The sequence below is a fragment of the Mytilus californianus genome, unplaced genomic scaffold (genome assembly GCF_021869535.1).
Source record: "Mytilus californianus isolate M0D057914Y unplaced genomic scaffold, xbMytCali1.0.p SCAF_5, whole genome shotgun sequence".
Lineage (NCBI taxonomy): Eukaryota > Metazoa > Mollusca > Bivalvia > Mytilida > Mytilidae > Mytilus > Mytilus californianus.
In genome coordinates this window covers 13,579,128-13,591,223 of record NW_026262701.1, presented here as the reverse complement: position 1 = coordinate 13,591,223, position 12,096 = coordinate 13,579,128, and positions in this window count along the sequence as shown.

Genomic DNA, 12,096 nt, shown 5'->3' with positions numbered 1-12,096 from the left:
CTTCCTTGCAAGGAAACCAATACCATATTTTAGCACCAAGTATATTTTTTTTCCGAATTTCAGCTATGGAAAAATTTCTCTCAGCATAATTTTTCGGTTTTCCATTTTTGATTTTACTTTTGGAAAAGAATTCATAAACAAGAATATGAACATCCGTTCTATTTAGTCTATCCTAGACTAAACAAATATTGTGGGGTATAACATTGAAAAGAGACAACCAAAAGCCTTACTTATCAATGTCAGTTAATTCAAAATGGTGGAAAAGATCCCATGAAGACCAAGTCGAAGCGTAATAGATGACAATATGACCAACCAGGGAAAGGGGGGGGGGGGGGGGTCGAGAGAGAGAATTGAACAGACAAACTACATGCAACCCATAAAACAATACAAGGAAAACCGAATATTTAGCAATACGAACTCAATTAAAATCTGGCTGTAATTTGAGATTTGAGGAAGGGTTTGCAACTCCTGCTCCACTACATGTATAGCGTCACATGTCACGTTATCTATGTTTAACGTCCGATAATAAATAATCTGTGACAAAACAAACAACAGATCTGGATTTAACCAAGTGAAGTCCAACCCTGGAATGATAGGGTCTTGTCTTATAGTAATTATTTGGTAGGGTAAAACATTTGTTTGCAAATGCTCTACCTTACCCTATCAACTTAAACAGTTGTGTTTCACTATAAAACAAAGCAACAAATGTAAAGATCAATTGGAATCGAAAACTTGTCAAATTGATAAAAAGAGAGACAAAAGCGTTAGAAATTGCAGAGAAAAGAATTTACAGGTCTGGTAACCCATAGTTACTGAAAGGTGGCTCATATTCACTTATGCAGATACAATGCTAAAAAAAATAAAGACAGTAAAACCCACTAAACACGCCTGGACTTATTATGTGCCTGTCCACTAAACACGCCTGGACTTATCATGTGCCTATCCACTAAACACGCCTGGACTTATTATGTGCCTGTCCACTAAACATGCCTGGACTTATTATGTGCCTGTTCACTAAACACGCCTGGACTTATTATGTGCCTGTCCAAAGTCAAGAGCTAGTAATTCAGTCGTTGTTGATTACTGTCGTTCATATTTATTTTTCCTTTATTTTTAAGAATAAATGAAACAATTGGTTTTCTCGTTTGAATAGTTTCACATTTTGTTATGCCAGGTCCTGTTATATATTATATAAGGTATATGGGTTTGTTATCATTGTTGAAGGACGTATGGTTGACCTGTATGTGTTTACATCCACGTTCTTTGGTCACTGGTGGATAGTTGTCTCATTGGCAATCCTACCACATCTTAATTTCATAGTATAGTGCTAACACAGAGTCCATTTATTGGAGTGTTAATCATGTTTTCAGCCTTGTTGTAATCCTTGTTTACGGATGGATTTAGCATCCAATCTATCAGAATCAAATGTACAGTGGGGTAAAATAAGTCAATTATATCATTTTAATGACGCCATAGTGACTCCATTAATACCCTTGTCGGAGCTGCAGTGAAAACACGAGAGCACCATATTCATTGATAAATACAAAATTATTTATTTTTGAAAAAAATATGACCTTCTATGGTGACATTGGTCATATGAGGTTTTGTTTTACTTTTGTTGTTCTCTAACTGGATACTTTCGATGTCTCTTACCATAAAAGGTCAGATGAACCAATTTCAGGAATGGCAAATTCGTGCAGCACAATGTTTTGTCATATTAGTATCTTTTCTTTAAATATACATATTCATATTTATATTTGTAAATACATGAAGTTGTGTAGTATAATTACAAGATACATGAATAAATACACGAAGTTGTAAAGTTTAACCACAATATACGTATATTGTTAGATTTAGAAGATTTATCGGTTGTCGCTGCGAAACCACCATGAAAAACTCGCCCAGATTCTCAAGGCTACATGTTTAAACGCTCGTACTGTCAAATCTTATACCGGTAATATTTGCCAACAATGTATGTTCTAGCCCATGTATATACAACTATCTGCATGGACTGTGGTTATATAATGCTGCCAAAATATGTTTCATATAATCACACTGAGACACAATGAGTTTAATATATTATTTCCATTGTATTGATCTTTCCTGATATTTTTATCATTATTATTGTAGATCGGGTTATTTTCATGCATTATATTTTCTACAATTACTTAGAATCAATTAAAAACTTGCACAAACATAATAGTAGATATTTTTAACAAGTGTACGGCTTGAAAATTGTATATTTGTCACTATTATAAATATTTACTCGTAAATTGTTCATGAACATGACGGTTCTTTCTACAGAGGCAACAGAGATACTCTGTCAAGTTCTACATTAATTTGGGTCAGCTAATTGAGACAGAAAGTGTACAGGATTTATACGAGTAACAGTTTGAAAAGGTCTTAATTACCATAAGAACTCAAATAAAAACAAAGCAGAGCCAATTTCCACTGAATATATTTAAAACCCGGTCCATTTTCAAAAAGTCTTTAAATTTTTACCAAAACTCACATTATCATAGCTTCATGTGTGTACTTTGAAGACATAAAAGAACGGCTTATTTCTAGACGTTTGACCAAATTATATCTACCTAAAGATAGCTAAATACTCCAATTTTGATTGATTTTGTATACTATTTAAAAATTGTTATTAACAGCGCTATATAGCGATTGATAAAATTTAGATTTAGTAGATATATGTAAATTAAAGCGACAGTAGTTTGCCGATGTTCAGATCTCATAAATCGATCAGGAAAAGACAACTCAAGGTAACAAACAAAAACTTAGGGAATCGTATGAACGTCAAAAAGGATCACGACAGGGTGTGTCGACAGCTTAGTGTAAAATTGATTATTAATGTTTCTAGTATTAGTACATATTATATATCCCCTTTGATATTCAATTCTGGAATGTTTTAAGAATTTCTCGACTTTGATTCTGTGAGTGTAAAACAAATACAGGTGAAATTGGCACAATACTTCTTTGTAGTTCTTGTGAAACATTGGTTGATTCAGTGGTCCATAATTATACTGTCAAAGATTCTGATTTTTTTATCATAACATCAGGCCACGTCAAACTATTCCGATATTTCATTTTTAGGTTTATAATCGTACAAGTCATTGCTTTGAAGGGTTGGTATAATAAAGCCATATACAAGTATCCCAAATTATTTGATGAAGTTATTAGTTATACCGGATTCAACGAACATGTATCTCACCATTCTATCTTCCGGAAGCACCTCTTTGGTGTTACATTAAAATATTTCGTTATCTTTCATTAAATTTTCTCATAATGAAGAGGTGCAATTAGGCCAATAATTTATCATTGCATTGAGCAAAGCGGTATACTTTCTCAAGTTCAGAAAGGAAGAAAGCTGACACCAATTACCTAGAAGATAATTTATTTAAAGCCAATGTTAAATTTCATAGTCAATATACACATCTTAGGAAAGGAAGTAGAACAACTGTTTCCTTTGATTGACTGGGAATTACTCAAATGTTTTAGCATGTTTTGCAAGATCTCAATCTTTTTCTACCCATAAATGACGTATCATTTGTCTGCGTAATTTACAATTTGTTTTCTCCTGTTGCGGGGTTTGAAAAACAATTTATCGGATCAGTGAAAATTTGATAATTTTAACGAACATATTTCCGGTTCCGGTTAATTGAAATTTAGTCAGATAAATGTTTTGATCTCCCATCAAAATATTCTGTGAAAATGATTATATTTTCCCGTTATGATATAATAGCTTATAGTTTAGCTCTGCTCAATCTTTTTACACGAACATATTTGAACGATGGAAATATTAGTGGGCGATCATTTTTGATACGAAAATACTGGGAAGTGGCAATTATTTAAGTTGTTTAATTGAAGTCTTTGATAAACTATGATATATTTGGTTTCGTGTTCAATTACTTTTAAAAAATTCTGTTAATAAACTGGCAAGTCCATACAATGACAAGCCAACTTTCAAGTGTTATTAATAACCAATTTCTGAAAGGTTCTATTTGGTAAATTCAATTCTTTGTCATCTGTTTATATAATTCTGTACTGCACAAAACTATTGCAGTGTTTATCCTTTAATCCTCTAAATAAACAAATCATCTGATTCCAACATGATTCAAGGCTTAGAATGACTTGATCCAAATATTAGTGAATACCCTAGTTGTTCATATGACAAACCATTAGCTAGTTCATCTGATTTAATTGAGTTTAATGCTACTCTGAATGAAATCTAGACGTCAAGAAAGAATTGGCATGATTGATAAACTGTGTAATTTGTCTGTATCAATGCATTGTCTTGCAAGCTTAACAATAACAAACAAGGTTAAGTTTATGTCCTAACACGTCCGTTATAATAGAATCATCTTGTTGGTCCTAGGATTGCCCCGGTGTAGCGACAGAAAAGTGAACGGTTAATCAGATAAACGGATGTATGTGACATCGTCCCATCAACTTTGATTGGTGTAATTTTCGTCTTTTCTTCTGTAGCTTATTAGTCCAATATATCCATAAATTGCGGACGAGTTGTTGTTGGTCGGCATTGGAAAAAGTAATAAATTTACCTGTAAATTCATCATTCCTGAAGATATGGGCTTGGTTTTCGAAAGTATCTTATGAATAAGATATGTCTTACGATGGTCTTAGGACATGTCATAGTCGTAAGATATGATTTTGAAAGTGTCCTAAGTTGCGATAAGTCATAACTTTTATCGTAAACTTAAGACACCTCGCGACATGACTTATGATGTTAAAAGTGACGACATCACTTCCACTGTTCTAATGTGATCAGTGTCATTTACTGTATTTATTTATGCACTTACAGCCTCCAATGCTTTCGTTTTGGTACTGTTTGTTGTTGTGTTGCTCGGTCTGCTAAAAATTAAAGATTTCTTCTTCTCCACATCGTCAATTAAATTTTAAATCTTTTGCGACGTAAAATTTTGACTCCATTTCTTACTCATGAATATGTATTATAAATATATTATTTCTTTCCTTATATAGTAGTTTATAGCATATTTGCACGGGCATTTCGTTAAGCGGGTACTCAATGTAACAAATCTTGAAAGTATTCACAATTAAATAACACTTCATGTATAATAAAACATGAACGCGAAGTTCTAGAATTTTATTCTATAAATACAAACTAAATTTAAGCAAACTATCAACTCAGGTTTTTATTCCTTTTCATATATATTTCATGTTCATTATACTGGAAAAATGAAATATTCGTAAAAAGTATGGTAATAATTATTATTTTCACACTTTATCATTTTTATAGTTATTCTTATCATTTTTTAATCATTATTCAAAATAAAAAATAAATGTTCACTTATGACAGTCATAAGAGCATCACTTGTATGACTATCTTAGGACAGCTTTGATTTACATTCTGTGACATATCATATGATAGTCATAAGATGGTCATAAATTTGTCCTACGATATGTCTTATGACATATCTTAGGATACTTTAGAAAACCAGTCCCCATGGAGCTTATGTTGATCATAATATACTTCATTTAGAGAAAAGCATGAAATTGAAAATTTATTTCTACCAATGTATTTAAACATTTTCAATATGAATGAGACATGATAAAAAATATGGAATATTAAAGAAAATTTTGAATTATTTGAAAGAAGGTATATAAATATTAGATTTATTTGGCTCTGCGAATTCCTCGAAATTAAGAAATTGTAAGATACCATCTTTAATCACAATTTAAAAACTTCAGAATAATAGCGTTTAGAAAAATTTAGTATTGACTGAGGCTATAAGACACAATGTGACTGTGACACCATTACAGAGACGTCGAAAAGTGTGTTTGTGTTTAAGTATGCAAATTTCAGTAACATTTTGGCTAAATTAACAACATATGTCGTCCAAATAATAGCTTGTCAGTTATTAGATAAGCACAAAATACAATTCCTGCGTGAATATCTTTTTTGTCAGGCTAATGCTCTATATTATTTCTAAAAATGCATGAGTCAAATGATCAAAATTTTAAATATACTTTCACTGTATTTATTGTCATTTCATAGAAGTATAAACAATGGAAAGGCACTATTTAAAAGCAAACTATATTTTGTACAACATTTTTCTGTCACAGTGGAATCAGACAGTGTTATAAAAAATGAGACACCAAAGGAAATATCAAATTTCATAAGTCGAAGAGTAACCGACAAAAACATAGCAAAAAAAACCCGCAAAATAACGAAAAGACAAAACAATATAGTCTATGAAACACTACTCCAAATACCAAGGACGGAGCAACACAAACCCCTCCAAAAACCGGGTCTTATCTAAAGCGCCCCGGAAGGACAGGGTAAGCAGAACCTACTCACATGTTGAACCCGTCATGTTGCTCGTGATAGGTATACAAATCTGGAAATTCATCTTTCCTTTACATATGTAGATAACCATGATGCTATGTTTGTCTTCGAGAAAACCATGAAATAAAAAGTGCACTCTCTACATATTACTCTAGTATTTAAACATTGAAATGTGAACGTATAGAGATGTATAATGGAAAATATGCATTTTTATGAACACATTAAAATATTTGAAAAAGAGAAGGTAGATATATTAGAGTTATTTGGCTTTGCGAATTCATCGAAGTTTAGAAATTGTGTGATCATTAATCACGATTTCAAAAATCTCTGTTACAAAAGTTATATGTGTTGTTAATATTGAGAAAACTGCTATAAAAATAGTATAATACAAAATAATTCATCTTTCGTATCAAATTAGAAATAGTGTTAATATATGTATGTATTGGCGGTCTTATGTTAATTTAAGTAATAAGCATTTTAACATGTTCATTTATTGTTTATAGTCTTGTTATCAATTCAGTAATAAAAAACCTTATCCTTGAAATGAAGAAGAAAAAGATGGTTATTTAGAAACGTTATTGAACACAAGCCAGGTGTTGAAGGAAATAAACTTTTAGAATTTATTTTAACTATATAAAAATAATCAAATTTTATTTGTTTTCAAGAAATAAATCTTTCATCGTTAAGGCTGTAATATCTAATCTGCTTATTGACAAGTAATTCATGATGCATATAAAATCTATATTTTCTATTGTTGGTACCAGTTTGTTATGTGTTTATGTATGAAAAGAATTATTTTATATGTGACAATACTGTGTAATTACGAACTGTTTACATAGAAGAAAAAAAAATGGCAACTGGTCAACATAAGAAAAACTGGTCTTCAAGGAAATGGGAAAAAATAAAAATTAGTAAAATTAATTCATCCTTGATGGAAAATTGATTTCACTTTTCTTGCTGAAAGAAAAGAACATCTGCGAGATATTTCTCAACCAAAGAGGAACGCATACAATTATAAAAAGTTCTACACTTGAAGTTGTCAGATAAAAATAACTCTTATATTACTTGTCATTTATTGAAAAGGAAAAAATACAATGTTTAACAGAAATAAATATTTGTAAAAAGGTAATTTTGACACACATTAATGAATAATTTTATGGTTGAATAAAAACAACAATTAATTGTATCTCTATTTCGCTCTTGAAATTGTCGTTGACAGTTTTTTCGTATTGACCAGAATTTGGTGGTATCACGTGCGCTCTTCTGCACTTGCTCTTTAACATGTAATGAAACGATGAGTTCTACACATAAAATAAATCTGTGTTTTTGAGCTTTCCATTATACGTGTTGGTATTGCCATACCGGTTTCAACAGTGATTTCATCTAGGTATATTAATAAAATTATAAAAACATTTAAAAGGTCGTTTGTTTTTTAGATTGATATAAAAAAGTTCACTTATATATACGGCATTTATTGGTAAAGAAACGGTTTCTTGAAAAGAACAGAAGCAATATATCAAAATAATTAACTGATGGCGAATGTTGTATAGGATAAAGAATAACGTGTAAATGTAATAAAATAATAATAATTACAATTATGATAATGATAATGATTATAATAATTAGAAAAAAAGTTGTAGTTGCATTTACATTCTTATCTATTAATCATGAAACAGTACAGTTTTTGAAGTATAATAACAGATTATTTTGTGAAATCAGTGTTTTCATTTATAATAGATATATAGGTTTTAATGGTAAATTTATCTCTTTTATCTCCCTGAACGTTTTACTAGAAACTGAGGTTTAAATATGTGACCATTATTCTTTTAACTTCAAGATAATTCGAATTTTGCCAAAGATTTATTTTGAACAATACCTGCAGGTAAAGTAAGTTACCTTTTATTATTATTTTATTGTTATTTATTATGAAAATGAGTTTGTAAACCCTTTTAACGCATAAATTACTTTGTAGGACAATAAGCATCAGTACTGAAAGTCTGACAAATCTTATAATAATTGAAATATAGTAATAAATAGCATAAATACAGATACATTTCGGTATTTCATTTTTTGTCTGAAAATATACTTATAAATTAATGTAATACATTTTTTGAAAAGTGACATACATGTATATAAAATGGAGAAATTACCATTTCTAACCTAAATTGTCCTTGAGGGTCTTGAATTAAGCTGTATAGAATTTTCCGACTTCATGCAAATGATAACATGACTTGTTTCTGTTGCAAAAAAAAACTTGATACCAAAATACCGTTAAAGATGGTCTTGGGCGCTTCGAGGAAAAATTTCAACAGGTACATGCATTTTTTATACATATTGATATGAGGTAGTTTTAAAAGGCTACTGGGATTTGTTTCCATAACTTGTAATAAAGGTCTATTTATTCATGGTTTTTATCATATGATCCTTAAGAATATTAATGATTTTCTACGCCAGGAATAGATAACCTTAGCTGTATTTGGCAAATTTTCGGAATTTTGGGTCCTCAGTGCTCTGCAACTTCGTACTTAATTTTGCCTTTTAAGTTTTGATTCGAGGGTCACTGGTGAGTCTTTTGTAGATGAAACGCTCATCTTGCTCATACAAACTATAAGCCTGGTATCTTCGAGACGCTTTCTTTTTACATATTATAAGAACGATCAAATGTACTTGTCACAATAGATCAAATGACACATGTAATAATAATAGTAACTTATTGTGTATGCCATCTATGAATATAATACCATTTCGTATTTTTGTCTGGAATTACACTAAACAAGATTATACTTTTGTTAGGTTGGAATCGCCTGAATCAGAATACAGTTATATTCTATCCTATCTGTATTCTAGCTTGCTATAAAAACATCAGTCTTTTAAAAAAATCCGACACAATATTTAATGCCAAACTATTATTTTGCATTGGGAAAAAAAACCCTGCTGAAAATTTCAGTCATCTTTTATCTCTTACAAGAAATCCAACTAAAAACAACAATTTATTTGAAAAGATGATTTTTTATCACTTTAAATGTTTATTTAGGTGTTCAGAGATAACGCGAAGTGTTCCTAAATTTCTAAAGGTTTGTAAAATTAAGCCAATTACATAGAAACACGTGTGATTTCTTTGAAATCAAAACATTTCGACGATTTACGAAGATACGTACTATCAAATGTTGTTTTATTTGATGAAGTGCAAACAAACGATGGCTAAAAACTAGTTCCTTATCATGGCGTCGCTGAAAGTTATATGAAGTTTTGATATCATTCAATACTGTTTGGCGTTATCAGTAAGTCACCTTACCAACGAATAAAGAAAACTAGTGGTCACTGTATAAGTAGGTCAACATACCAAAGCTAAAGGCAACCAGTGATCACTGTATGAGCAGATCACCTTACCATCGATAAAGACAACAGATCACCTTACCATCGATAAAGACAACAGATAATCTTACCATCGATTAACACAACAGATCACCTTACCATCGGTAAAGACAACAGATCACCTTACCATCGATTGGAGAACATATCATCTTACCATCGATTAAGACAACAGATCACCTTACCATAGATAAGACAACAGATCACCTTACCATCGATAAGGGAACATATCATCTTACCATCGATTAGGACAATAGATCACCTTACCATCGATAAAGATAACAGATCACCTTACCATCGATAAGACAACAGATCACCTTACCTTCGATTAAGACAACAGATCACCTTACCATCGATAAAAATAACAGATCACCTTACCATCGATTAACACAACAGATCACCTTACCACCGATAAAGACAACAGATCACCTTACCACCGATTAAGACAACAGATAGCCTTACCATCGATTAAAACAACATATCACCTTACCATCGATAAAGACTCCTACCATCGACAAAGACAACAAATCACCTTACCATCGATAAGACAACAGATCACCTTACCATCGATAAGACAACAGATCACCTTACCATCGATAAAGACAACAGATCACCTTACCACCGATTAAGACAACAGATCACCTTAACATCGATTAATATAACAAGTGAACACTGTATGAATAAGTTATCTTAACATCGATAAAGGCAATCACTGTAGGTGTAAGTCGTGTACGAAGAATGGATACAAACAGTATATGTGCAGTGGCACTGACATCGAAACCAGAAAAAAAAGGGAGGATGGATGTCCCAAAACCACCTGAAGACGGACTGTCGAGACAGAATGAAACGGCACTTGGACGGAACAGCTGAAATAAAGCAAGGACAAAAGCTAAAGACTAGGATAGACAGCAACAAACGGCAACATATTAATTACAGGCTCCTGAGTTGGGAAGGCACATTAAGAATTTGGCGTGGTTAAACATGTTTGCGAGCTCTCAACCCCCCCCCCCCCCCCACCATAACCTGAGACAATGGTGTAAACACACAACATAAGAAACAAACTGTAAAAATCAGTTGAAGAATACTTGACTCATCAGATCGACACAACGCACACAAAAACAACTAAAAATACACGCTAAGTACCGATCTATGAGTGCTCGCAGTTACCGAAATTGGTTATACCAGATGCGACATAGTTGCTTAAACATATATAGCAGAGTCTTCGTTGAAATAAATAATATTTGTTAATAACCATCTGAGGAAAACAAGGCATATTATACGTTAAATGACTGAATATCAAGAAAGAAATATAAGTAATTGAAATATTGATAATCTTTTCGGTGTACAAATTATACTTACGCTACAGTTGATAAGATACCTCTTTTAGAACGAAAACAATGTTTGAAGTCCATGCGATCTTGGGACTACTTATTTAGATTTTTTAATTGTACATTTGTCGTGTTGAATTTTTGTCTTCTTGGAAACAAGCAGCACTATACCAATATTGTTGAAACTAAACTATTTAATTATATTATTGCAAAAAAAATTATATATATATTATATTCGTCTGAAGGTAATAGCAGCTATAACACATTTTTATTTTTTGTAGTGAGAAGGAATAATTCTCTTTTTCAAGATTCAGTATTTTTTTGCGAGTCATTTTGAAAATTGTCAACTGTATATACTTTATAATCAATTTAACAAGTTTGGTAATTTTTCAACTATATTCTCTCACGGGAATATTATGTCAGAACCGATTTTCTCAGTATGCCAAAGAAAACTCTTCATTGAACCATTACCAAAAAGTCGTTTCGTTTTCGTCTTTTAATATATATTATATAGAAAGGAAACACCAGCTAAATTACATTTTGTTTTGTTTTGCTAGCTAATAATAATAATGTCGGAACACATTCTGCTTTGAAAGATAGCAGTAAAACAAGTGTTAAATTAATAAGCATAATTTACTTTTTGGTTCACACATTAGCTAAGAGTATTACTACCATGGGAAAGACAGAAAAAGGATAATTCATAACACTTTAAAATGTAGAAATAGTCAATACGCACTTAAACTGAGCTGACATGTGATTTTCACGGTTCCCACATTATATGATGATTTCTTTGTGTACATTTCCATCGCGACTTAATAATATTTAACTGGCCTGAAACGTGAGGTCACATATTTCTATAACTACAACTCTTCAGAATCATTTAAAGGTGTTTTTTCCTCAAGTTTTCAGACAATAACAGGTTGTTTATAGGCTGTCGACATGCCACTTTATAAATGAACTCCAACTAGTCGTATAATTGATAGATGAATAGTGCACATGTTTTTACCATTGCATTAAATCCGTGAAAAGTCATAAATATTTCATACTTTTCATAAATGACATTAT